The 26,687-nt window shown below is 39.6% G+C and overlaps 1 protein-coding gene and 1 long non-coding RNA gene across 2 annotated transcripts in view; one reads left to right on the top strand and one right to left on the bottom strand.

Annotated features, from left to right (window-relative positions):
* Window positions 1–3,665: 3,665 nt before the first annotated feature.
* LOC131274775 (uncharacterized) lies at window positions 3,666–23,260 on the bottom strand. Its single transcript, XR_009182051.1, has 2 exons — window positions 22,985–23,260; window positions 3,666–6,362 (listed from the first exon to the last, which is right to left on the bottom strand). It is a non-coding gene; the product is annotated as an uncharacterized lncRNA (long non-coding RNA).
* Window positions 23,261–23,365: 105 nt separating this feature from the next.
* The window catches only part of CCDC77 (coiled-coil domain containing 77), a 48,633-nt gene continuing 45,311 nt past the window's right edge, over window positions 23,366–26,687 (top strand). The window contains exon 1 of the mRNA XM_004457674.5: window positions 23,366–23,479. The gene's annotated coding sequence lies outside the window, so the exon portion shown is untranslated. The remainder of the gene's footprint in view (window positions 23,480–26,687) is intronic.

The following is a 26,687-nucleotide window of genomic DNA, read 5'->3' as shown; positions in this document are numbered from 1 at the left end:
CCCTCTCAAATTCAGTCTCTAGATTGCTTTGTCTAAAATTCAGAATTGGTCTTGTCACTTTCATATCCAAACTTAACAACTTCAAACTCCTTCTATATTATTTGCTGTTTTACCTTCCACCTTCATGTCTCATGCTTCTCCATGTACACCACAGAAGTTTCTATGATAGCTTTAATGCACCATGCTTTCTCTTACCTTCAAGCCTTCACAGGTAATGTTTCCTCTCTCTGGAACATTTTTGTACTCTGCTGACCCCACTTCATCCCACAGTCTGATATATCCCTTTCCTCGCTAAATTCCTATTCATCCTTCATACATCAGCTTAAATACCAATATCTCTGGAAAGTGTATCCCCAGCTCCTGGAATAGTGCTTGGTGCATAGAAGGAGTGCAATAAATATGTTAAATAAATAAATAGATTCACCCAATAACCTGCCTTGAGTTTCATTGCCTCATCCTAGGTTTACATATACCAAATTATATTTAAGCCTATACCAGGAATACATAATATCCCTCCATTTGATTAACGTCTCCAGAAAACACTTAATACCAGTTACCATACCCACCAACCTAAATCCCATACACAAACACTTACAGGGGATATTTCTGTTCGTTGTATAACAAACCATCTCAGAACTTAGTGACTGAAATAAACTGTCATCACAGCTCTATGAATTGGCTTTCTGATATTCTCGTGGTCTTGTCTAGAATCACTCATGCAGCTATAGTCACCTGACGGCTTGACTGGGGTTGGAGGGTATGATGGTCTCACTCACATGTCTGCCAGGTGGTAGTGACCGTTGGCTGGGAAACCTCAGTTTTCCATATAGCCACTCATCCTCAGAAAGATAGTGGATTCATCAAGGTTCACCAGAGAAACAGAACTGACAGGACATATATGTATATGTCTATGTATATGTGTGTATATATATATCCAAATGTTAAGAGAATTAGTATAGGAACCGGCTCACAATACCAACCATGGGAATTGACAAGTCTGGATTCTGTAGGGCAGCCCAAAAGTTGGGAACTTGATGGTAATGTTGAAATTCCCCAGGAGAAGCTGTAAGTTGAGAACTCTGATGAAGAGGAAGAGGGCTGGCTTAAGTAGAAATAAAAACTTTCTGACTCCTAAAATCCTCAGGTCTCCCTTTAAGTTCTCTGTATTAATCAGCCAAAAGGGTGCTGATACAAAATACCAGAAATCTTTTGGCTTTTATAAAGGGTGTTTGGTGTAGAAGCTTCCAGTTACCAGGCCATAAAGCGTAAGTTATTTCCTTCACCAAAGTCTGTTGCCACATGTTAGAGCAAGATGGCTGCCGACATTCAGCCTGCCTCTTCCTTTTAAGGCACCATGGTCCCAACTTCTTCCAGTATCAGCTGTAGGCTGGGATAAGTCACATCTCTTTCCTGGGGCTCGATTCTCTCCAGGCTCAGCTGCTCTGCTCTCTCCCGTGTGTTTACCTCTCAGACTGTACCTCAAAACTCTATAACCTCCCATCTCTGCTGTGGGGTTTCTCTGAGGGGGCGGGGACTCAATATCCTACTGATGTGGCCCAGTCAAAGCCCTAACCATAATTTAATCACGCCCAGAGAAACAGGCCAGTTTACTAGTATAATCCAATATCTATTTTTGGAATTCATTAACAATGCCAAACTGCCACTGTCTCCAACTGACAGGATGAGGAGATTCCTCTCATTTATCTCCTATAAGCAAGCTCCTTTGAGAGTAGATATAATATACTACTATATATGTATAGGTGTGTGTTAGTAAATATGTACCAGATTTATTATATAGGAATTGACATAAAACTGAGGATTGACAAGTCCAAATTCTGTATGACAGAACACAAGTTGGAAACTCTGACAAAGATTTCAACATGAATTCCCCAGTAGAAGTTGGCTTGATGAAGTAGAGATAGAAATTTTCCTTGCTGACTGCTGAAATCATCAGTTCTCCCTTGGAGGCCTTCAACTGATTGAATGAGACTTCTCTCATTGCAGAAAGCAATCTCTTTTATTGATTGTAGATGTAGTCAGCTGTACATGCACTCAACTGACTAATTATTTAAATCCATGAAATACCCTCACAGTAACAATCAGGCCAGTGTTCATTTGACCAAACAACTGGATATCATAACCTAGACAAGTTGACACAGGAAATTAACCATTACAGTTAGCCTGTGCTTTTTTACAGCATTATGGTTCAGGGTTCCAAGAGAATAAGAGTGGAAGCCTAGGCCTAAGGCCTTGATTTCAAAATGAACAAGTTCACTTCTGCCACATTTTCTTGACCAAAGCAAGTCATAAGTCTAGTCCAGGTTCAGAAGACTATGAAATAAACTCCATTTCTTGATGAGAAAAGCAACAATATCCCATTGAAAAGAGATATGGACCCAGGGAAGTGTGATTGAATACATACAATTAGAATGATTTAAAGCAAAAGTTCTGGGGAAGTGGAGTTGGCCCAGTGGTGAGGGCGTCCGCCTACCACATGGGAGGTCCGCGGTTCAAACCCCGGGCCTCCTTGACCCGTGTGGAGCTGGCCCATGTGCACTGCTGATGCACACAAGGAGTGCTGTGCCACGCAGGGGAGTCCCACGCGCAAGGAGTGCACCCGCTGATGCGCACAAGGAGTGCTGTGCCACGCAGGGGAGTCCCATGCGCAAGGAGTGCACCCCGTAAGGAGAGCCACCCAGCACAAAAGAAAGTTCAGCCTGCCCAGGAATGGCGCCACACACACGGAGAGCTGACACAACAAGATGATGCAACAAAAAGAAACACAGATTCCCAGTGCTGCTGCTAAGGATAGAAGCGGTCACAGAAGAACACACAATGAATGCACACAGAGAGCAGACAACTGGGGGGCAGAAGGGAAGAGAAATAAATTTAAAAAAAAAAAAGTCTGAGATTTATACTACTTAAACTTGGAAAGTCATATTATTCACCAAAAAAAAAAAAAAGGAATAATATCGGAATTTTAAATAAAAAAATAAATAATTCATTTGATTAAACTTTCAGTTAAAATATAATGGTTTTGCTTTAAAATTATTAATAGAGCAGTGAGATCCTGATAGACCCTCAGTATAGTGCAAACCCCTAAAAGCTTTGACCATCCCTATTTTTTCCCTGTTATTCTTTCAAGGTATATTTACCTATTTATTGTAAGCAGAACACTGGTAGAATATAAAGTCACTGGATTTGAATGTAACATTAAAAAATAACGGGAAACGGACTTTGGCCCAGTGGTTAGGGCGTCCGTCTACCATATGGGAGGTCCACGGTTCAAACCCCGGGCCTCCTTGACTGGTGTGGAGCTGGCCATGCGCAGTGCTGATGCGCGCAAGGAGTGCCGTGCCACGCAAGGGTGTCCCCTGCGTGGGGGAGCCCCACGCGCAAGGAGTGCGCCCGTGAGGAAAGCCGCCCAGCGTGAAAAGAAAGAGCAGCCTGCCCAGGAATGGCGCCGCCCACACTTCCCGTGCCGCTGACGACAACAGAAGCGGACAAAGAAACAAGACGCAGCAAATAGACACCAAGAACAGACAACCAGGGGAGGGGGGGAAATTAAATAAATAAATAAATCTTAAAAAAAAAATAATAATAATAATAATAATAAAATAAAGTAACTAGTAAGTTAAAAATATTCACTGGATAATGCCTCTCAATCAATTTAAATATTTTTTATTCTTGTAACAAACAATTCCACTTTTAACCACATTCAAATATATAACTCAGTGCTGTTAATTACATTTACAATGTTGTGCTACCATCACCACATCCATTACCAAAACTTTACCATCACCCCAAACAGAAAAACTGCCAGTAAGACATGAATTCTTCATTCCCACCCAAGCCTCTGGTAACCCATATTCTAGTTTCTGATTCTATGAATTTATTCTAATTGCTTCATATCAAGGAAATCATACAATATTACTTATCCTTTTGCATCTTATTTCACTCAGGATGTTGTCTTCAAGGTTCATCCATGTTGTTGCATGTATCAGAACTTCATTCCTTTTCATTGATGAATAATAATCCATTGTGTCTACCTACCACATTTTGTTTATGCATTCATCTGTTGATGGACAGGACACTTGGGTTGCTTCCATCTTTTGGCTAGTGAGAAAAATGCTGCTATGAACATTGGTGTGCAAATATCTTTTTGGAACCCAGCTTTCAATTATTTGGGGTACATACCCTAGACTTGGAACTGCCAGGTCATATCTCAAACTTATTTTTATCTGCCTCAATACTCATGAGAAATCTGTAACAGTCCCTCTAGCAGTGAGTCTGTAAGAGAAGGGCAGTGAATCAATCTGTGGTGAGGGTGAAAAAAAAGTCCAGTTTTACGAATGCCAGATTCTGATGCTTCCCTAAGGGAAAGTGAGCCCCTCCATACCAATCCCTTTAGGGATTATTATTGTAAAGATCTGAAACGTGTGTTTTATCAGTTCCTATGACACCATTCTACACACAGGATGTTAAATTGACAGTTACAACAATAGTATGTGAGTTTCTGGGCAAAACGAATGAGACCATAGTTATAGGTTTTGTTTTTTGTTGCTGTAGTTGTTGTTTTTCATTAAATATTCCTTGAAAATAGTTTCTCAGGAAAACACTATTAAATATTATAGTATTGTGTATTTATCAAAAATTTACTACCCTAAGTGCTAGAATACATTAAAATGAATACTTATCTCTGGCAATTAAATGGCTAGCTGTGATATCCAAATTTTCTTTAAATTCAATAAAACCTCACAAATTCAGATAAATTGAGGCCTGGCTAATTTCAGATAGTGAAAATTCAAAATTACTGAATTTTGTAAATAACTAACATTTATTTCAAGTATAGTTTTTAGCAGTGATTTTAGTACCACTTTACAGAACCACATTATAATCATAAAAAAATTACGTGGCTCAAGCAGTTGAGTGCCTGCCTCCTAGGTTCAAGTCCCAATGCCTCCTGAAAAAACAAAAACAAACAATAAACAAAAAACAAAAAACCAACTTGGGGAAGCTGATATGGCTATGTGGTTGAGCGTCAGCTTCCCACATATGAGGTCCCAGGTTTCTTTCCCCAGCAGCTGGTACCTCAGGAAGAAAAAAAAAATTATGAGAACCCTCAAAACTACTTATCTATGTGGATTATATATTTGATATTTATCACATTAGATATTAAAACAAAGAAATGTTTAAGATATTTATCAATTTAAAAATAAAAATAATAAACCAATTAATTTTAATGTAAATGCCTTTTATGAATAATAACTACATTTTCCTAATCAGAATTTTGTGAGAAGAATGGCATTAATTTACATTTTTTAAAAATTTCTTTAACATTTGGCATAGTAGGATCTAGTTGGATGACCATATCTGCTAATGCATAAATTCTTTTATAATACAGTGTTTGGGCTGCAATATATGAAGAAAATCCAGCATCACATAGGTACATAGTTGGAAAAGAAAGAGAAGTATTTTAATAGCCATTTCAGATAATTAGTTTCTTAAAGAATAGCAATGTGGTATCTAAAATTATGTCAATTAAATTTTTGTACCCTTATTTTGAAATGGTAGTCAGCCTTGTCCTTGAACAGATTTTTACCTATTCATTACTTTGTGGTTTTTTTAGCTTTTTTAAAAAATTAAAGTTAATAGATCATAAGGAATGTTACATTAAAAAACATTAAAAAAAACAAAAAACATAAAAGTTTCCCATATAACCCACGCCTCACATCAATTTGTAAATTCTATTTTTTGAAGATATATATATCACACAAAAAAAGTTACACTAAAAAATGTAAGAGGTTCCTGTATACCTCCCACCCCCACCACCACCCCACTCCTCCGACACCAACAACCTCCCTCATCATTGCGGCACCCTCATCGCACTCGGTGAACACATTTGGGGGCACTGCTGCACTACACAGATAATAGTTTACCCTGTAGTTCTCACTCTTCCCCAGTACATTCAGTGGGTTATGGCAGGATATATAAAGCCCAGCAACTGACCCTGCAATATCATTAAGGACAACTCAAAATCCCAAGAAAGCCCCCACATCACATCTCTTCTTCCCTCCCCCTGCCCTCAGCAACTATTGTGGCCACTTTCTCCACCTCGTTGCTAAAATTTCTTCTATTACTTGTCACAATAGGTTTATAGTAGAATATCAGTAAGTCCACTCTAGTCCATATTTTATTCCTCCATTCTGTGGACCTGGGATGGCGATGTCCTCTCCACCTCTAGATCAAGAGGGGGCTTAGATTCCACATGGATGATGGATGCAGTTCCTCTGCTTGCAGTTGTAGGCACTCTTGATTCCCTGATGTGGTGGTTGACCATCTTCACCTCCCTGTTAGCTGACCTAGGTAAGACCAACAAACCAGAGAGTAGGAGTCACCACTCTGCTGAGGTTCAGGGCCCAGCTGGCACATGGGCAGTCCAGGGATTCAAGTCTCCTGAGTATGGACCATCCCTAGCACCAAGCACAGGTTCAGTAAAAGTGACAGAAGAGGCATGTGTAGAAAAGTCACATCTGAGTCCAACTCTGTCACACTCAGGAGCACAAATTCCAAAGTAGGGCCCTCTGACATGGCACAGAGCTCCAAATCCATCTGCCATGACTATATACCCTGTGGATCTCCATAGCCTTCAGGAGAACCAGGACCTAGGGTTTTATCTATTTTGGCTTTTTCTGGGGTCCTGCTGAGGTGTGCATAAGCGCGACCCCTCTGATGACCTCCTGACTCTTTTTGGAAGACTCTTAGCCATATCAACTCATTTGTCTTAGCCGTTTCCCCCTTTTATTCAAGGTCAAAGAGCAGTTTTTAACACTTGATCCAACATGTAGGCTGAGATATTCTGCTGGTCTGAGTTGACCCTTTTATTCAAGGTCTCTTTCTAGTTGCTTCTCCAGTTAGTGATTGGTAGTAATCCCTTGGGGTATTCATTACTTTGTAACATCACATGTTGGTCATTTGGAATGTATTTGTTCACTGAGTTAGACATATCTTCCAAATGTTAGCACATATCATTACATGACATTTTTAAATCACAAAAATATTACCACCAATCTCATCAGAAGAGTCTAAGTATTGTGAAACTGTCAATCACATTGGCAGATACAAGTTTTCCAAAATTATAATTTTTCACTTGAAAGCCTAGGTTGTATCATTGCCAACAAATGCTGTCAGTTATTTCCATTGAAAAGACAGGCATACTTCACTCATTTTCAAGAAATTGCCTGTCAAATACCAAATATGAATAATCATAGTTCGTCTAATAGTTCTTCTTTCAAGTAAAATGGTGTTCCAAGAAAACATTGGCTAGTTTACCTCACAAGTGATTCTCCTTAAGAAAATCCTGTTACTTCAGTATGTAGCAGAAGTGTTTTACGTGTACTTCCAACCTCATTATTCAGATGATTTCAAGAGACAAGTTTTATTAAAATTAAGAATTAAGAATTTTTCAGGGGAAGTGGACCTGGCCCAATGGATAGGGCATCTGCCTACCACATGGGAGGTCCGCAGTTCAAACCCCGGGCCTCCTTGACCCATGTGTAGCTGGCCCATGTGCAGTGCTGATGCACACAAATAGTGCCCTGCCACGCAAGGGTGTCCCCCGCGTAGGGGAGCTCCATGCGCAAGGAGTGCGCCCCATAAGGAGAGCTGCCCAGTGCGAAAGAAAGTGCAGCCTAAGAATGCCACTGCACACACAGAAAGCTGACACAACAAGATGACACAACAAAAAGAAACACAGATTCCCGTGCCGCTGACAACAGAAGCAGACAAATAAGAAGACTCAGCAAATAGACACAGAGAATGGACAACTGGGTGGGGGGAGAAGGGGAGAGAAATAAATAAATATTAAAAAAAAAAAAAGAGGCATTAGCTAATTATTTAAGGTTTAACAATGTATGTTACTAGGTTCTTCTAAAATGCTATAAAATGGTTTGGTTCTCTTAAATATTTTTGTTGTTTTTTCAAAGCAGTTTTATTGAGATATAGTTACATACCATACAGTCCATCCATTGAGTGCAATCAATGGCTTTTAGTATGATCACATTGTGCACTCATCACCACAAAAACTTTAGAACAATTTCTTTATTTCAAAAGAAAAAACTCTATACCCCTTAGCAGTCACCTCTCAATCCCTCTATCCTTCCCCATCCCTACATAAGCCCTAATCTAATCTCATCTTTATAAATTAATTTATATTTACAATTTATACAAACGGAATCATACAATATATAGTACTTTGTGTCTGGTTTCTTTCACTTAGGATAATGTTTTTCTTTGTTTTGATATTGCCATCTTGTAACATTAACATACATTTGTTAAGTTTCAAAGAAAAAGTCTTATATAGGCAATATTACTCATATTTCACAAGAGGCTTTATTATGCTATACAGTCCCATGTTATATTTATCTTTCCTTTTTGTAACATACATGACCTTAGACTTTCCCTATCAACCACTGTCATATCCATATAATCACACTGCTAGTTACAAACATTATGTTGTGCTTTCACCTTTTCTATTCATTTCCGAAGATTAACACACAACTTTTTTTACCAATTCTACACAAGGTAACCCTCAGGTTTCCATTCTCTAATCTCATTCTATTTTTTTGGTGACTCATAGTCAAGTTAGTAACTCCATGAAATTATACAATATATTTAGTTCATAATAGCACAGTCATACCCTATTTGTCCTTTTGTGTCTGTCTTGTTTCACTCAACATAATGTCCTCCAGGTTCATCATGGATGTCATGTGTTTCATGACATCCTCTCTTCTCATAGCTGCATAATATTCTACTGTGGGACTACACCACAGTTTGTTTATCCATTCATTGGTCAATGGACACCTAAGTTGTTTCTATCTTTTGGCAACTGTGAATAACGCCACTATGAATATTCGTGTATTAGTCAGCCAAAGACATGCTGATGCAAAATACCAGAAATTGCTTGGTTTTTATAAAGGGTATTTATTTGGGGTAGGAGCTTACAGATATCAGGCCATAAAGCATGTTACTTCCCTCACCAAAGTCTATTTTCACAGGTTGGCATAACATGGCTGCTGATGTCTGTGAGGGTTCAGACTTCCTGGGTTCCTCCCTTCCAGCATCTTGCTTCTCTCTGGGTTCAGAGTTCCTGTCTTCCTGGGGCTTGCTTCTTTTTCCTGGCTTGCTTCTCTTTCTTCTGTGAGCTTAGTTTCCAGGGCTCCTGCTTAAGGCTTCAGCATCAAACTCCAACATCAAAACTCCAACATCAATAAACCCTCCAACTCTGTCTTTCGCCATGCCTTTTATCTGTGAGTCCCCACTTACCAAGGGGTGGGGACTCAATGCCCTAATGATGTAGCCCAATCAAAGTCCCAATCATAACTCAATCACACCCAGGTACAGACCAGATTATGAACATAATCCAATATCTATTTTTGGAATTCATAACCAAATCAAACTGTTAACACTTGGTGTGCAGTTGTCTGTTCATATCATTGCTCTCAGTTCTTCTGGGTATATACCTAGAAGTGGTATTGCCAGGTCATGTGGCAAATCTATGTTCAGCTTCTTTAGAAACTGCCAAACAGTCCTCCCCACAGTGGCTGTACCATTCAACATTCCCAACAGTGAACAAGTGTTCCTATCTCTCTTCATCCTCTCCAACACTTGTAGATCTCTGTCTTTTTAATAATGGCCATTGTAATAGGTGTGAAGTGATATCTCATTGCAGCTTTGATTTGTATTTCCATAATCACTAGTGTTTTTGAACATTTTTCATAAGTGGTTTTTTTTTTTGCCATTTGTATTTATTTTCTTTAAACAAATGGCTATTCAAGTCTTTTGCCCACTTTTTAATTGTGTTGTTTGTCTTTTTATTGTTGAGTTGTAGCATCTCTTTATATATCATGGATAGTAGATCTTTATCTGACATGTGATTTTCAAATATTTTCTCCCATTGAATTAGCTGCTTTTTCACCCTTTTGACAAAGACCTTTGAGATGCAAAAGTGTTTAACTTTGAGGAGGTTCCATTTACCTGTTTTTTTTTTCTTTTGTTGCTCCTGCTTTGGGGGTAAGGTCCAAAAAAGCCACCACCTACCACAAGGTTTTTAAGAAGTTTCCCTACATTTTCTTCTAGTAGCTTTATGGTACTGGCTTTTATATTTAGGTCTTTGATCCATTTTGAGTTGATTCTTATATAGGAAGTGAGATAGGGGTCCTCTTTTATTCTTTTGGTTAAGGATATCCAGTTGCCCCAGCACCATTTGTTGAAGAGACTGTTTTGATCCATTAACATGGACTTGGTAGATTTGGTAGAGGTGAGTGTTTCTTTCTGGACCCTCAATTCTATTCCACTTATCAATGTATCTATCTTTATAAAAGACCATGCTGTTTTGACCACTGAAGCTTTCTAATATGCTTCAAGGTCAGGCAGCAAGACTCCTCCTTCATCACTATTCTTTTTTAGAATGCTTTTGGCTATTCGGGTGCACTTTCCCTTCCAAATACATTCAGTAATTGCCTTTTCTATTTCTGTAAAGTAGGCTTTTGGAATTTTGATTGGGATTGCATTGAATCTATACAGGAGTTTGGGTAGGATTGACATCTTCATGATATTTAGTCTTCAAGTCCAAGAACATAGAATGGCTTTCCATTAGGTCTTCATTGATTTCCTTTAGCAATTTTGTAGTTTTCTGCATATAGGTTCTACTTCTTCGGTTACATTGATTCCTAGGTATCTGAGTCTTTTGTTGCTATTGTAAACGAATTTTTTTCCGTGATTACCTCCTCAGATTGTTCAGTACTAGTGTACAAAAACATTATTGATTTTTGCATGTTGATCTTGTATCCTGCCACTTTGCTGAACTCGTTTATTAGCTCAAGTAGCTTTGTGGAAGACATTTCACAATTTTCTAAAAACAGGATCATGTCACCTGCAAATAGTGAGAGTTTTACTTCTTGTTTTCCTATTTGGATGTCTTTTTTTTTTCTCGTCTAATTGGTTTAGCTAGAACTTCTAGCACAATGTTGAGTCACAGTGGTGACAGTGAACATCCTTGTCCTGTTCCTGATGAGAGGGAAAGTTTCTACTTTCCCCATTGAGTAGGATGTTCCCTGTGAGTTTTTCATATACGCCCTTTATCATATTGAGGAACTTTTGTTCTAGTCCTATCTAAGTTGTTTTGATTTTTTTCCTCCCCCCCCCCCCCCCATTGTCTGCTCCCTGTGTCCATTCGCTGTGTGTTCTTCTGTGTCCGCTTGCATTCTTGTTAGCAGCACCGGGAATCTGTGTCTCTTTTTGCTGCATTATCTTGCTGCAGCTCTCCGTGTGTGCAGCGCCACTCCTGGGCAGGCTGCACTTTCATGCAGGGCAGCTCTCCTTACGGAGTGCACTCCTTGTGCGTGGGGCTCCCTGCATGGCACAGCACTCCTTGTGCATGTCAGCACTGCACACAGGCCAGCTCACCACATGGGTCAGGAAGCCCTGGGTTTGAACCCTGGACCTTCCATGTGGTAGGTGGACGCTCTATCAGCTGAGCCAAATCCACTTCCCTCAAAGCTGTTTTTAATCAAGAAAGGATTTTTTCAAATGCCTTTTCTGCATCTATAGAAATAATCATGTATTTTTTCCCTTGAATTTTTTAATGTGGCATAATACATTAATTGAATTTCTCTGTTGAACCACACTTGCATACCAGAAATAAATCCCACACCGGTTGTAGTGTATAATTCTTTTGATATCCTATTGGATTCTATTTGCAATTATTTTATTGAGAATTTTTGCATCTACGTTCATTAGAGAGATTGGTCTGTAATTTTCTTTTCTTGCAGTATCTTTATCTGGCTTTGGTATTATGGTGATGTTGACTTCACAGAATATGTTGGGCAATTTTCCCTCCATTTCAATTCTTTGGAAGAGTTTAAATAGAACTGGTGTTAATTCTTCTCAAAATGCTAGGTAGAATTCACCTGTTAAGCCATCTGGTCCTGGACTTTTCTTTTTTGGGGAATTAGTTATTTAATTTTTTTTTTTTTTTTTTTTTGAGGTAACAGGGGCCAGGGATTAGTAAAACCAGGACCTTGTATGTGTGAGGTTGGCACTTCAACCCAAGCCACATTGGCTTCCCAGAATTGGGTTTTGTGTTTTCTTCTGTTTGTTTTGCTTGTTGTTCACTTTCTGTTTTTTGGTTTTGTTTTATTTTTAGGAGGCATCAGAACTGAACCTGGGAGCTCCCAGGGGAGAAGCAGGCACTCAACTGCTTGAGCCACATCTGCTCCTTGCTGGGAGATCTTTGATGATGGATTCAATCTCTTTAAATATAATTGGTTTGTTACGTTATTGTATTTCTTGTAGCGTCAGTGTAGGTTGTTATGCATTTCTAGGTATTTGTCCATTTCATCTAGGTTCTAGTTTGTTGGCATATAGTTTCTCATAATATCCTCTTATGATCCTTTTTTATTTCTGTGCAGTCTTTCATTAGTGATAGTATTTATTTGCATTTTCTTTTTTTTCTTTCTTAGTCTTGCTAGGGGTTTATCGATTTTATTTATCTTCTCCAAGAACCAGCATTTGGTTTTGTTGATTTTCTCTATTTTTTTTTTCTTCTTCTCAGTTTCATTTACTTCTGCTCTAATCTATTTCTTTCCTTCTGCTTGCTTTGGGAATAGTTTGCTGTTTTTTTAATTCTCTCCAGTTGTTCAGTGTGATCTTTGATTTTAGCTCTTTTTTTTAAATATAGTTGTTTAGGGCTATAAATTTCTCTCCCAGCACTGCTTCACTGTACCCCATGAATTTTGATGTTGTGTTCTTGTTTTCACTCCTCTCATTATGTTTACTAATTTCACTTACAATTTCATCTTTCACCCACTGATTGTTTAGGAGTGTGTTGTTTAGCCCCCATACATTTGCAAAATTTCCCCTTTCTAGCTGAATTAGTTTTATTCCATTATGATATGAGAAAGTGCTTTGTGTAATTTCAGTCTTTTAATATTTATCGAGACCTGCCTTGTGACCTAACTTGTGGTCTATTATGGAGAAAGATCTATTAGCACTTGAGAATGTATAACCCACTGATTTGGGATGCAATGTTCTATATATTTCTATTAGGTCTTGCTCCTTTATCATATTGTTCATGTTCTCTGTTTCCTTGTTATCTTCTGTCTAGCTGTTCTATCTAATGATGTGAGTGGTATGTTGACATCTCCAAAGATTATTGTAGAGATATCTATTTCTCCCTTCAGTTTTGTCAGAGGTTGCCTCATGTATTTTGGGGCACCCTGATTTGGTGCAGAGATATTTATGACTATTACTTATTCCTGGTCGATTGTCCCTTTTATTAGTATGTAATGGCCTTCTGTATCTCTTATAACTTTATTGCATTTACATCTTTTTTGTCTAATATTAGTATAGCTATCCCTGCACTTTTTTTGGTTATTGTTTGCATGGAGTATCCTGTTTGTATCCCTGGGTCTATGGTGAGTCTCTTGTAGGCAGCGTATGGATGGCTTAGGTTTTTTTGTTCGTTTGTTTGAGGTACAGGGGGCTAGGGCCTGAACCTGTGATTTTGTATGTGGGAAGCTGGCGCTCAACTCCTTGAGCCAAATCCTCTCCCTGGCTCATGTTTTTTTATCCATTCTGTCAACCTGTATCTTTTGATTGGGGAGTTTAATCCATTCTCATTCAATGATATTATTGTAAATTCATTATTTACTTCCACCATTTTATTCTTTGGTTTCCATATGTCTTATCATATTTTCTTCTCTCTTTTTACTCTTTTCGTTATCCGTTCTGCTATTCTTCCCTTCTACACACTCCTCTAAGTCTCTCTCTCCCTTTTCTTTCAGGATATAAGGCTCCCTTAATACTTCCTACAAAGGCAGATCCTTTTTGATGATCTTAGTTTCTGTTTGTGAATATTTTAAACTCACCCTCATATTTGAAGGACAATTTTACCAGTAAAGCATTCTCAGTGGCAGTTTTTCTCTTTCAGTATCTAACTGTATCCTACTACTGTCTTCTCACCTCCATGGTTTCTGATGAGAAATCTGCACTAACTGTTACTGGGCATCCCTTGTATGTGATGATTTGCTTCTCCCTTGCTGCTCTCAGAATTTTCTCTTTGTCTTTGACGTTTGACATTCTGAGTAGAATCTGTCAGATTTATTCTGATTAGCGTTTGCTACACCTCTGGGACATGTAAATTAAGTTCCTTCTTGAGAGTTGGGAAATTTTCAGCAATTATTTCCTCAAATACCCTTTCTTCCCCTTTTCCTTCTCTTCTCCTTCTGGAGCTCCAATGACATGTATGTCAAGATACTTCGTGTTAATATTCAACACCCTAAGCCCCTACTCAGTATCTTCCAATCTTTTCTCTCTCTGTTCTCTCTTTGCTTTCAGCTGTTCTGCCTTCTGTATCATTATTCTTTCTTCTATCATTTCAAGTCTGCTGTTGTATGCCTCTAGTGTGGTTGGTTGGTTGTTTTGTGGCACCAGGGCCGGGGATTGAACCCAGGATCTCATATGTGGGAAGCTGATGCTTAACCACTGAGCAACACCAGCTCCTCCAAGTTGGTTTTTTCATTTTCTTGCTTGCTTGTTTTGTTTCTGTTTTTAGGAGGTACCAGGGATTGAGCCTGGGACATTGGGATGTGGAAAGCAGGCACTCAACAGAGCTACATCCACTCCCTCTAATGTGTTTTTTTAAATTCCCCCCTTCTCCCCTGACATGGCTCCCTTGTCCCTTTGCTCATTGTTTTTGCTTGTTGTATGGTCATAGTCTGTTTGTTTCTGCTTTAGGAGGCACTGGTAATCGAACTGGGATCTCCCATATGGGAGGTGGGTACCCAACTGCTTTAGCTACTTCTGTCCATGCTCGTTTTGTTTTTGCTCACTGTCTGCTCATTCTTTGCTCATTGTTTTTTTCTTGTCTGCTCATTGGTGTTTTTTTGGTCTTTTTTTGTTTTGTTTTTTGCTCAATGTCTGCTCATTGTTTGTTTGTCTTCTTTAGGAGTCACCAAGAATCAGACGTTTGGACCTCCCATGTGAGAGGCTAGGCGCCCAACTGCCTGAGCCACATCCACTTCCTTTAATGTGTTTTTTATCTCACCCATCATGTCTTTCATTCCCAAGAGCTCTGTTATTTTTCTATTTAGGTTTTCAAATTCTTCTTTGTGCTTACCTGGTGTCTTCTTGATGTCCTTTATCTCTTTAGCCATATTGTCTTTCAACTCATAAATTTGATTTTGGAAGTTTTCTCAAGTCCTGGGTCTCATCTGAGGCTTTGATATAATCCTTTACTTGAACTATCTCTTCCATTTTCTTAGTATGGCTTGTAATTTTTTGCCGATGTCTAGGCATCTGATTTTGGTGGTGAGTTTACACTGATGCTCAATTTCTCTGTTTCGTAAGGATTGAGTGTTGGTTGGGAGGCTGTGTGTTACTGCCATTCTTTCATTCTTCGTTCAACCTCTTCTGGGTCTTTAAGATTGTCCTTGTTAGTTGCTCAAATCTGGGTCCTGGACCCAGTAATGGGTTGCAGTTCCACTTGCAAGGGCCTTGGGGAAGGAGGTTGTAAAGGCTGGAAAAAGCCTCTCTAAATTATTTACTTTTCATTTTCTCTCATGCACTCGCTTGGTCTGCCAGCAGATGGCACTCTTCAAAAGCCCTCTCAGTTCAAAGCTTGGTCAGCGCGTGTTAGCTGCAAGTTGGACAAGATCAATGTGATAAAAGATCGTGCCTACAGGCAAAGAGCCTCATAATTCAAACTTTCCCAGGGGTTGTTCTCCAGTCTTGCTGGCAGCAGCCTCTCTTTCCTAGGTAGGAAATAATTCCTCTCCCCTCTATGTCCTCAACAACCAGTGCTGGCCGGGGCAAACAACAGCATGGCCCCTCCCAGCCTGAACTGTCATGGAACACAGCTGACCAAATTTGTGGATCAAAAGCTGAGTCAGCCGTATGCTGTGTCCCTCTCTGTCCCATCCTGGGGAGATGGATCCCTGCAGCTCCCTTTGTCTGTAGCCGCCAGCCCAACACTTGAGCATTCAAAATTGTCTATAGGGTGGAGGAGGATGCCTGCAGCTACAGCTGCAGCATTAACTCAGTTTTGCTTTCAAGATTCTTTTCCTATCCCCCTCTCTCTTCCGGGTGGTGGCCAGCCTTCCCATGGTGTCCCAAACTATAACATTTTTTCTGTCTGTCCCCTAGCTATTTTTCTGAGGAGAGTCCTGTGTCTTTCTAGTCTGCCATCTTCCCTGAGGTCCATGGTTCTCTTAAATATTTTAACATTACAGGAAATAAGATATAGTTAAAAACACCCCTAAATTCATGTCGGCCAAAATGATAGTAGTTTCTTCTGTATCTGGTAATCTGTAATTGAATTCAATTAAGGTCAACACCCGTGTGCAGCTGGCCCATGCGCAGTGCTGATGCGTGCAAGGAGTGCCCTGCCACGCAGGGGTGTCCACCACATAGGGGAGCCCCACGTGCAAGGAGTGCGCCCCATTAGGAGAGCCGCCCAGCGCGAAAGAAAGTGCAGCCTGCCCAGGAATGGTGCCACCCACATGGAGAGCTGACACAACAAGATGACACAACAAAAAGAAACAGATTCCCGTGCCACTGACAACAACAGAAGCAGACAAAAGATGACGATGCAGCAAATAGACAAAGAAAACAGACAACCAGGGTGGGGGAGGGGAGGGGAGAAAAATAAATAAATAAATAAATCTTTTTTTAAAAAATTAAGGTCAACAATTTAACTGAGGAGACATTTCTATTGAGCTTCCACCCAGTGCTGCGCCTGAACATCACTATAAACCAGTGCTTTTTAGTGTTTCAGATTGGGGTTGCAAGAGGGATGTATAGTTTGAAAAAACAATATTCAGTATTTAAAAAACAGACAAGATTTGTTGTTCATACTTCAAACTACAGAAAATAAAAGTCAACAGATTCAATTAATAGGGATGCATATACAATACACTTAAGATGCATTTTTATGAAGAGTTGGGGAAGATAGTCTTCAAATATTTCATAGGGGCAAATCAGAATAGAAAGGAGAGATTAAATTTTTATGATATAAAGGTTGAAAAACTATGACTTAAAATATTTCTTCTTATACAACTCAACATTAAAAGAGCAAGCAATCCAATTAAAAAATGGGTAAAAGACTCAGACATTTCTCCAAAGAGGAAATACAAATGGCCAAAAAGCATATGAAAAAATGTTCAGTATCACTAGCTATTAGGGAAATGCAAATCAAAACAATGAGGTATCATCTCATACCACACAGAATGGCCATTATTGAAAAACAGAAAACAATACATGCTGGAGATGATATGGAGAAACAGGAACACTCCTCTGTTGGTGGGATTGTAAAATGGTACAGCCTCTATGGAAGACAGTTTGGTGATTCCTCAGGAAGCTAAATATAAAACTGCCATACGATCCAGCAATTCCTCTACTAGGAATATATGCAGAAGAATTGAAAAGTGATGTAAAAAGACATTTGCACACCAATGTTCATAGTGGTGTTATGTAAAATTGCCAAAGATGGAAAAAACCCAAATGTCCCTTAACCAATGAATGGATAAACAAAATGTGGTATATACATATGATGGAATACTCTCTACAGTAAGAGGAAATGAAATTGGGACACATATGATAAAAACATGGATGAATCTTGAAGACATTATGCTAAGTGAAATAAACCAGATACAAAAGGACAAATATCATACTGCCTCACTAAAATGAACTAAATATGAAGAATAAACACATGGAGTTAAAACTTAGAGTACAGGGTATTAGGAGATAAGAGGAGGGCTGTGAAGGGGAATTTATGCTTAATGTATGTAGAAGTTTTAATTAATTTGACTGTAAAAGTGTGGAAATAGGGAAGCAGACTTGGGTCGACTGATAGAGCATCCACCTGCCATATGGGAGATCCAGGGTTCAAGCCCAGGGCTTCCTGATCCGCATGGTGAGCTGGCCCATGGCAGTGCTGATGTGCATAAGGAGAGCCGTGCCACACAGGGGTGTCCCCCACGTAGGGGAGCCCCACGCGCAAGGAGTGAGCCCTGTAAGGAAAGCCGCCCTGCGTGAAAAAAAGCGCAGCCTGCCCAGGGATGGCGCTGCACACACAGAGAGCTGACACAGCAAGATGACGCAACAAAAAGAGACACAGATTCCTGGTGCCACAGACAAGAATATAAGCAGACACAGAACACACAGCCAATGGACACAGAGAGCAGACAAGGGGGGGGGGGAAGGGGAGAGAAATACATTTTTAAAAATCTTTTTTTAAAAAATTGTGGAAATGGATAGAATAATGGTGACACATTATAGTGAGCAGCAGCTGGTTTATAAATGGGATTGTGATGGAAAAGGGTAGTCTAGGGATGTAAATGTCAATTGAAAGAAAGCTAGAGACTGAAATCTAAGGACTGAATAACACAGTGTACCAGAGGTGGATGAGAATTGTGGCTAATAGTACAAAGGCAAGAATGTCTTTCTGTGAAGTAGAACAGACGTACGTCACTATTGCAGGGTGATGGGAATGTGGAGAAGCATGGGGAAAACACAATGAATATAACCTATGGACTATTGTTAACAGCAGCACTGTAATATTCTTGCATCAATGCCAAAGACGTACTGTATTAATTAAGTAAGGTGGTATAGAAAAATATGCCAGGGAAGCAGATATGACTCAAGCGACTGGGCTCCTGTCTACCATATAGGAGGCACCAGGTTCAGTTCCTGGGGCCTTCTGGTGAAGGTAAGCTGGCCTGCACCACTGCTGAGAGCTGACAGCAGACAGCAAGCGCAAACAACAAGGGGGAGGGAATAAATAAGTAAAGTAAAATAAATAAATCTGAAAAAAAAAATACTAAATGTATGCTACGGACCATAGTTAGCAGTAATAGTCTGATAATATCTCATAATCTGTAACAAAGTTTCCACAATGGTGTGGTGTGTTGCTGAAGGGGGTTGTATATAAATTCTACACAAATGTATGATTGTTTTATATATTAACTTCTTTAATAAAAATATATTTTAAATAATTCCTTCTTCCTTTGTCATTATTTTAATGAAATGATCATTTGAAATGTCACATTTAAAAATTTTTAGATCACTTTACCTACCGGAGTCATTGAACCCAAGGTTGCCCTGAGATCTACGTCTCCAAATTCTTATGAAATGCTGCCATGTGTTATTCAATTTACTCTTTCCTTTATAACTTTCTTTTATGTTTCTTGATGTTTAAATGAAAGACCTTTTGGTTACCATGTTTGAAATCCTGGTGTAAAATAATCTTTTAAGCAAAAGCTCTTCCATATGTGCATTTTTTCTTCTCCTGGAATATTACCCCACACTAATTGAATTTTATTATTAGATGGTCACTATGTCCTTAAAGGTCTGTGAATACAAAAAATAAATAAAAAATAAAAAAGCAGCCTTGACATATTCTTAACATGTAACTGGTAGTTTTATTTTATCTCTTCTTGGAGATCTTTGGTGAAAATATTTGTACCTAAAAATTGAGGTCAACAGAAACTAATTACCCCTCTCTATTGTCTTCCCATAATTAAAGTATTGACAACTACCTTCCAGTCAGATTATTTGAACACACATACTCAGTCCTCTCTACATTCACTCAAAGTAACCACAGCTTTTATTTTACCCAAGATATTAGTACTATTTCCTTGAACATGATTTGCGTTTATCTGAATTTTTATGGATTCCTAATCACCTGTTCTTTTCTATTGACAGATAAAGAATTGTTGTAAGGCAAGGTATAACATTATCAGTGAATTTAAGTGCATTGTAAATTGTTCTCTTCAGCAACAAGACCAAATATATGATGTTATGGAAATGAACACCTTGTTATTGCTTCTATGAAAGTATCAGGTATTTTTCAGTTTATCAGTTTATCCTCTGCCATCTTTCCTAGATTATGAATTAGTTCTGGGTTTTAATTTGATATCCTCTATTCCAAAGGGGAGAGTTAAATGACAAATTGCATGTATTTCTTAGAATAACTAGTTGACCCTTAAAAGTGTACCTTTATTTATTTTTTAATTATTTATTTAATTTTTTTGCGTTATCAGGGTCAGGGATTAAAGCCAGAACCTCATATGTGGGAAACCAGCATTCAACCACTGAACCACATGGCTCCCCTCAAAGTGTACTTTTAGAAAGTATTTAGGGTGGTCAACCACCGTAACAGGGAACCAAGAGTGCCTACAACTGCAAGCAGGAGAATCGCATCCATCAGCCATGTGGAATCTAAGCCCCTTCTCGATTTAGAGGTGGAGTGGACATTGCCATCCCAGGGTCCACAGGATGGAGGAATATAATATGGATTGGAGTGGACTTGCTGGTATTCTACTATAGAACTGTTGTGATTCTAGCAATGGAAGAAATTGTATCATTGATGTGGAGACAGTGGTCACAGGAGTTCCTGAGGGCAGGGAGAGGGAAGAAGCGCTAAGATATGGGGCATTTTCAGGACTTGGAGTTGTCTTGAATGATATTGCAGGGACAGATGCAGGACATTGTATATCCTGACATAACCCACTGGATGGACTGGGGGAGAGTGTGAACTGCAATATAAACTATGGTCCATGCAGTGTGGCAGTGCTCCAGGGTGTGTTCACCAAATGCAATGAATGTGCCTCACTGATGAAAGCAGATGTTGATATGGGAGGAGTGGGAGGCGGGGGGAGTGGGGTATATGGGAACCTCTTCTGATTTTTTGTTTTTTTTAAACAAATTAGGGTTTGCTTTTTTTTTTTTTTAATTTATTTCTCTCCCCTCTTCCTCCCCCCCCCCAAGTGGTCTGCTCTCTTGTGTCCATTTGTTGTGTGTTCTTCTGTGTCTGCTTGCATTCTCAGCAGCACTTGGAAATCTGTGTCTCTTTTTGTTGTGTCATCTTCCTGCATCAGCTCTCCGCGTGTGTGGCGCCACTCCTGGGCGGGCTGCACTTTTTCGTGTGGAGCAGCTTAATGCGGGGTGCACTCTCGTGCGTGGGGTTCCCCTATGCAGGGGACATCCTGCGTGGCATGGCACTCCTTGCGCGCATCAGCACTGCATGTGGGCCAGCTCACCACATGGGCCAGGAGGCCCTGGGTTTGAACCCTGGACGGACCTCCCATATGGTAGGCGGACGCTCTATCAGTTGAGCCCCGTCCGCTTCCCTCTTGTTTTTTAATATAACGTTTTATGTGATCTATTTATCTTTTTTAAAAAGACAATAAAAATAACTAACTAAAATTTTTTTAAAAATTTTTAAAAAAAGAAAGTATTTAGGGGGAAGCAGATGTGGCTCAAGCGACTGAGCTCCCACCTACCATATGGGAGGTCCTGGGTTCAGTTCCCAGTGCCTTCAGAAAAAACAAAAACAAAAAAGCAAAACAAATGAAAGACCAACTCAAAGAAGCCGATGTGGCTCAGTGGTTGAGCACTGGCTTCCCACATATAAGGTCACGGGTTCAATCTCTGACCCCTGTACCTCAAAAAAATTAAAGTATTTAGCAGGCGAAACATATCATTTGACTCTCTAAACCTCTGTTTACCAAAATATTTGTATAATTTGTAATAAGCCAGTTTACATGGCTTGACTGAAAACACTATTCAGTTGCTATATTAGGATTCTCTATTACAGGAAAGATCTGTAAATATTATGAGATTTCATAAAATTGTCTCACATGACTGAGGGGATGCACAAGTCCAAATTCTGTAGGGCAGGCTGCAAGCTAGGAACTCTGATGAAGATCATCAATGAATTCCCCAGGAGAAGCTGGCTGGCTGAAGTAGAGATGGAAATTCTCTCTTCTGACTGCTGAAATAATCACTTTGCCTTTTAAGGCCTTCAGCTGATGGGTGCATTTCTCATTGCTGAAGGCAATCTACTCAGCTGACTACAGAGGTAATTAGCCATAGATGCAATCAACTTACTGATGATTTAAATCCACAAAATGTCCTCACAATACCAATTAGGCCAGTGGTTGCTTGACCAAACAACTGGACACCATTACCTGGCTAAGTTGACATATGAATCTAATCATCACAGTTGCCTTTTGAAGGAAGTTTGTATTTCCTGAACTGTCTAAATAAAAAACAAGAGTCAATTATTCTCTCATAATTGGTTTGGATTAGTCCAAATTTATTGTAAAGTCTTTCTCAATAATCTTATATACCACATATGCCTTCACAGGTGACAGATGGCACAGTCCTTATTCTCTATTTTATACCATCCTAGACGTGACATTAAAACCCCAAATTATAATAATAGAGAGGAGGATAATAAATATCAGTCTTCTACTCTCTCTCTGCCCTGTAGTTTTACAAAATGAAAATATGGTACTAATTATTTACTTGTGTTCTTGGTATAAGCTCCCTGGACAGGTATGTACTTTCTGAGTGCTCATATTTCCTATAATGTATTTGCATGTGTATTGCCTGTTTTCTCTCAGAGGGCAAGAGCTGTTACTTCTTAAATTTAGCATTAACAGAAGGTGGGAGCATGATAAATACATGCTCCTGCCAGTATATTAATTTTTGTTCTGAGATGGCTACATATGTTCTACTATGGCTGTGAAACCTATGATTTCTCCTGTACAAGCAGGAAAAGCAAAAGTTTTCTATTCAGTTATTGGTACTGAGCTAATTAAGTTTCCCAGAAAAATACTAGTTCCTTCACCAGTAGAAAAAGAAAAACCAGCACATGATACTAAGAATGGTGGAGAGATGTGAGAATGTTGTCACAAAATTCAAGAGAATTAAAATTTCAAGGAAAAAATTGGCTACAGTGTGAAATGCCAGAAACACATCACCTTGCTTTTCTGAAAAGAAAGTTCAATTTTAAAATAGCTTTTATGATTGAAGCCGGTTTCTCATACCCCTCAGGAAAAGGAAGCAGCATCTGCTGTCAAAAACAGGATCATTTAAATTCATAATCCCCTGATTGTAGAAATTGAATCTCAGGTCCTACCGTAGCTCCAGGCCACAAAGTCAGTGAAGGAGAACCGTTCTCTTGGAATCTTTACCTTCTTGAGACATCTTTTCAATTACACCACATACAAGTACTTCGGATCGCTGAAGTACTCCTGCGATCCATTCCATGACTATACATCGCATTTCTGCGTCGTTTTTCATGAAAACAGAGTAGTTGAACAAGATTACTCTTGGGGTGCCCAGAACTAGGGCCTTCTGATTCCAAACAGCACGTTTCCACTCCGCTCCGAGTGCAGCCTGCAGAAGAAAAACTACATTTCCCGGCAATCTCTGCTTTGCAGGGCTCCTGGCGAGGCACGGGAAGGAGGGCGTGCCTCTGTGTGCGCCGCTCTCCTATTGGTGTGCAATTCAAAGGGTCGTGTAACCTCGTGAGCGATTGGTCGGGTTCGTGGATCCTCGATGGCGCCGCGGCTGTCGCGGATTTAATTTTTGTTTTTCCGTTGGCTACTCTGACTCCGAGGCTTCGCTTGGCGTGAGTATAAAGTTTCGGGTTAACTGTGAAGGGGTAGGGAATGGGCCCTTGAAAAGAAAACCTGGTGAAGAAGAAACTGCGTAAGCAATGCGGAAGAGAGGGACGTCAGCCTGAAATATGGGCTAGTAAGAGCGGTTGGGACGGGAAGTGTGAAATTAGATTTTGGAAAGAGACCTCGGAGGTGCCGGAGGGCTGGGGAGCTGTAGCAATGAGGGACTATAGAAGAGGTAAAGTGAAAAAAGTAGTATAGCATTTGGGCGTCCTGGATCTGGGTGCTGTATTCCCTCACTTCAGGCCTCTCTAAACCTGTTTTCTCGTTGGTAAAATAAGGGGTAATAAAAATATGTAACAGAGTTGTGAAGGGTAAATAAGAGACTAAGCGTCAAAATGCTAACTAAGCAAGTGCTAATTGTAAGTAGACCAGCTATAAAGGAATGTACCTAAAGGAGGATAGCATAGAGATGGAGGAGCAGGAGCTAGCTGAAAGTTTATCTATAAACAAGACGATTGTGCTTGGCCCTCTGGAAGATAGAATGATGAATAAGACACAATATCTGACTGCAAGAAAAATACACTATCGTGGAAAAATAATAGCAAAGAATTCTAATATGTTACTATCTTTTGGAGAATTAAAAATGCTGCATTTCTTTGGCGGTTAGATCATTTCGACATCGTTTTGGATGAAGAGATGAAAGAGGTAGCATTTCAGATGAGTTTTCATGTACGGACTGGATTTCAATAAGTGAGATCCTGAGGGTTGGGGATTGGGTGCAGCTGTCTTCCAGCTGAAGGGAAGCATATGAACCAAGTCATTGAGGTAAGAAAATTATCCGGAAACACAGGATACATTTAGGGGAAATTTAGGTAGGAGAGGAGATGGGTTTGGCTCTTGTATAGAAAGTTGTGAATTCTAAGCTAAGGAGTTTATAATGTATCAATTGAATTTTATGATTTTGGGGAAGATGGTCCAGGGAAGCCAAGTGGTGGGTAGAACAGTTAAGCTATTTTAATAGTTTGTGTAAGAAGGTATTGAGATCTTGAATTAACATGGTAGTTTTGGAGAGAGAATATATAGGACTTTCTTTTTAAAAAAACAAACAAACATTTATTTATTTATTTATTCCCCCCACCACCACCACCACCACCACAGTTGTCTGCTCTCTCTATTTGCTGTGTGTTCTTCTTTGTCTGCTTCTGTTGTCAGCAGCACTGGGAATCTGTGTTTCTTTTTGTTGCGTCATCTTGCTGTGTCAACTCTCCGTGTGGGCGGCGCCATTCCTGGGCAGGCTGCACTTTCTTTCGTGCTGGGCGGCTATCCTTACGGGGCACACTCCTTGCACATGGGGCTCCCTTACACGGGGACACCCCTGCTTGGCAGGGCACTCCTTGTGTGCATCAGCACTGTGCATGGGCCAGCTGCACACGGGTCAAGGAGGCCTGGGGTTTGAACCATGGACCTCCCATGTGGTAGGCGGATGCCCTAACCACTGGGCCAAGTCCCCTTCCCATATAGGACTTCCATATGACTGAGTGGTTGGGTCAGGAAGAATATGAATTTAAGTTTTTCAAGCCCAGGTTGCTCAGAAGATAGTGAATTACACTAAAACAGGGAAGTCAGAAGGAGCATGTGTGGGTGAAAAAGATGATTTGTCATGTTTGGGTACTATTGTATTTGAGATGCTAAAGCATCATGTGTACTTGGATGTTTTTTTTTAAGTTAGACATTAGAAGTTCACTGGGATGAATAGGTGAAAATGTCTAGTTTGCCCTTGGAAATTTGGAGATAAAATTAGGAAAATTAGGAAATAAAAAGTTGTGAATAATTCATCTAAAACACTATGCCATATAGTGTTTTAGATGGTAGAGATAATCATAAAAGCAGTGGGAAAAATGATGGCTAGAGGGAGTGCTAAAGAAAGTTGAAACAACCTTTTGAGCCACGGGAGTAAACTTTTCAGTAATAATAATTGCCTGTATTTACTGAATCTTGTATGTGTCAGACACTGAGCTTTTTTGATCTTGATAACAACCTATGACAGACATACTATTATTCTCTTCATTTTCTAGTAAGTAACCGAGGCTTAGAGAGGTTAAATAACTTGCTTGAGGTCATACAGCTAATAAGGGACAGAAATTTGACTCAGACCCAAGTCTGTTTGATTGCAGAGTCTACACTGTCAACTGAAAGGAATATTTTTTAAAAAGGGTGGTAGCCCCCTGTCAAATTAAGCATACAAGTCAGGAAGTGACTTACCGAATGAAGGAATATGGGAACTGAAAAGAACAATTGGATTTTTTAATTTGCTTGTTAGCTGTCCTAGAAGTACATCAGTTCTCATGTTGTAGTAGAAGCCAGATCATTAGGGATTATGAAACGAAATAAAAGGTGAATGTAGTCAGGAAGGAGGAGTAAGAATAGTCACTTTGAAGGAGAAGAGAGGTTACAGGTTGTTACAAGGAAGACTATCTTAAAGTTCCTAGTTAGTAGTTTGAGAACATTGGAATTTATCTTTAAGATGTCACCCATGATCCTACCATACCAATCCAATAACTGCTTTTATTTTATAGGTTCTTTTTGGCAGGAGGCAAATTGGCCCAGTTTCGAGAAGCTTTGTGGAAGGGAGGAAGTTTGAAGGAGATTAATCATTTTAAAGGAGCGAATTAGGGATGGCACTCTAGAAGAAAAGAGATGGCATATATGAAGGGATGACTGTGGGAGAAAGCAAGTAGAAAGCAGGAACACATTTTCTAGCTAGATTGGATAGACTGACCATTGAAAGAAAAAGATGTTTAACAGAGTCAAATTCTTACTGAGGAATTTTAAAAAATATTCAGTAAATATTTATCAGTCATCTACTGTGAGCCAGGTATTATTTCAGGTACTAGGGATACCACTGTGGATGCAATAGATAAAAATCTTTGCAATAGATAAAAATCTTTGCCCTTAGGGAGTTTCCTCATTCCAATGGAGCAGACAGAGAACAAATAAATAAAATAGATAGTGTATCAGATGGTAATAGGTAAAAACTAAGCAGAGAAAGTGGATAAGTGAATGCCAGAGTGGTCAGGGGAGACTTCACCAAGAAGGTATCATTTGAGTCCAGAAGGAGGAGAGGAAGCAAGACACATAAATGGGAGAACATATAGGCAAAGCAAACTGCAAAAGCAATAGCACTGAAGTAGAAGTTTGCCTGGCATATTTGAGGAA

This window comes from Dasypus novemcinctus, chromosome 20 (genome assembly GCF_030445035.2).
Source record: "Dasypus novemcinctus isolate mDasNov1 chromosome 20, mDasNov1.1.hap2, whole genome shotgun sequence".
NCBI lineage: Eukaryota > Metazoa > Chordata > Mammalia > Cingulata > Dasypodidae > Dasypus > Dasypus novemcinctus.
The sequence above is the reverse complement of the archived record's forward strand: the minus strand, read 5'-3'. Positions and strand labels throughout refer to the sequence as shown.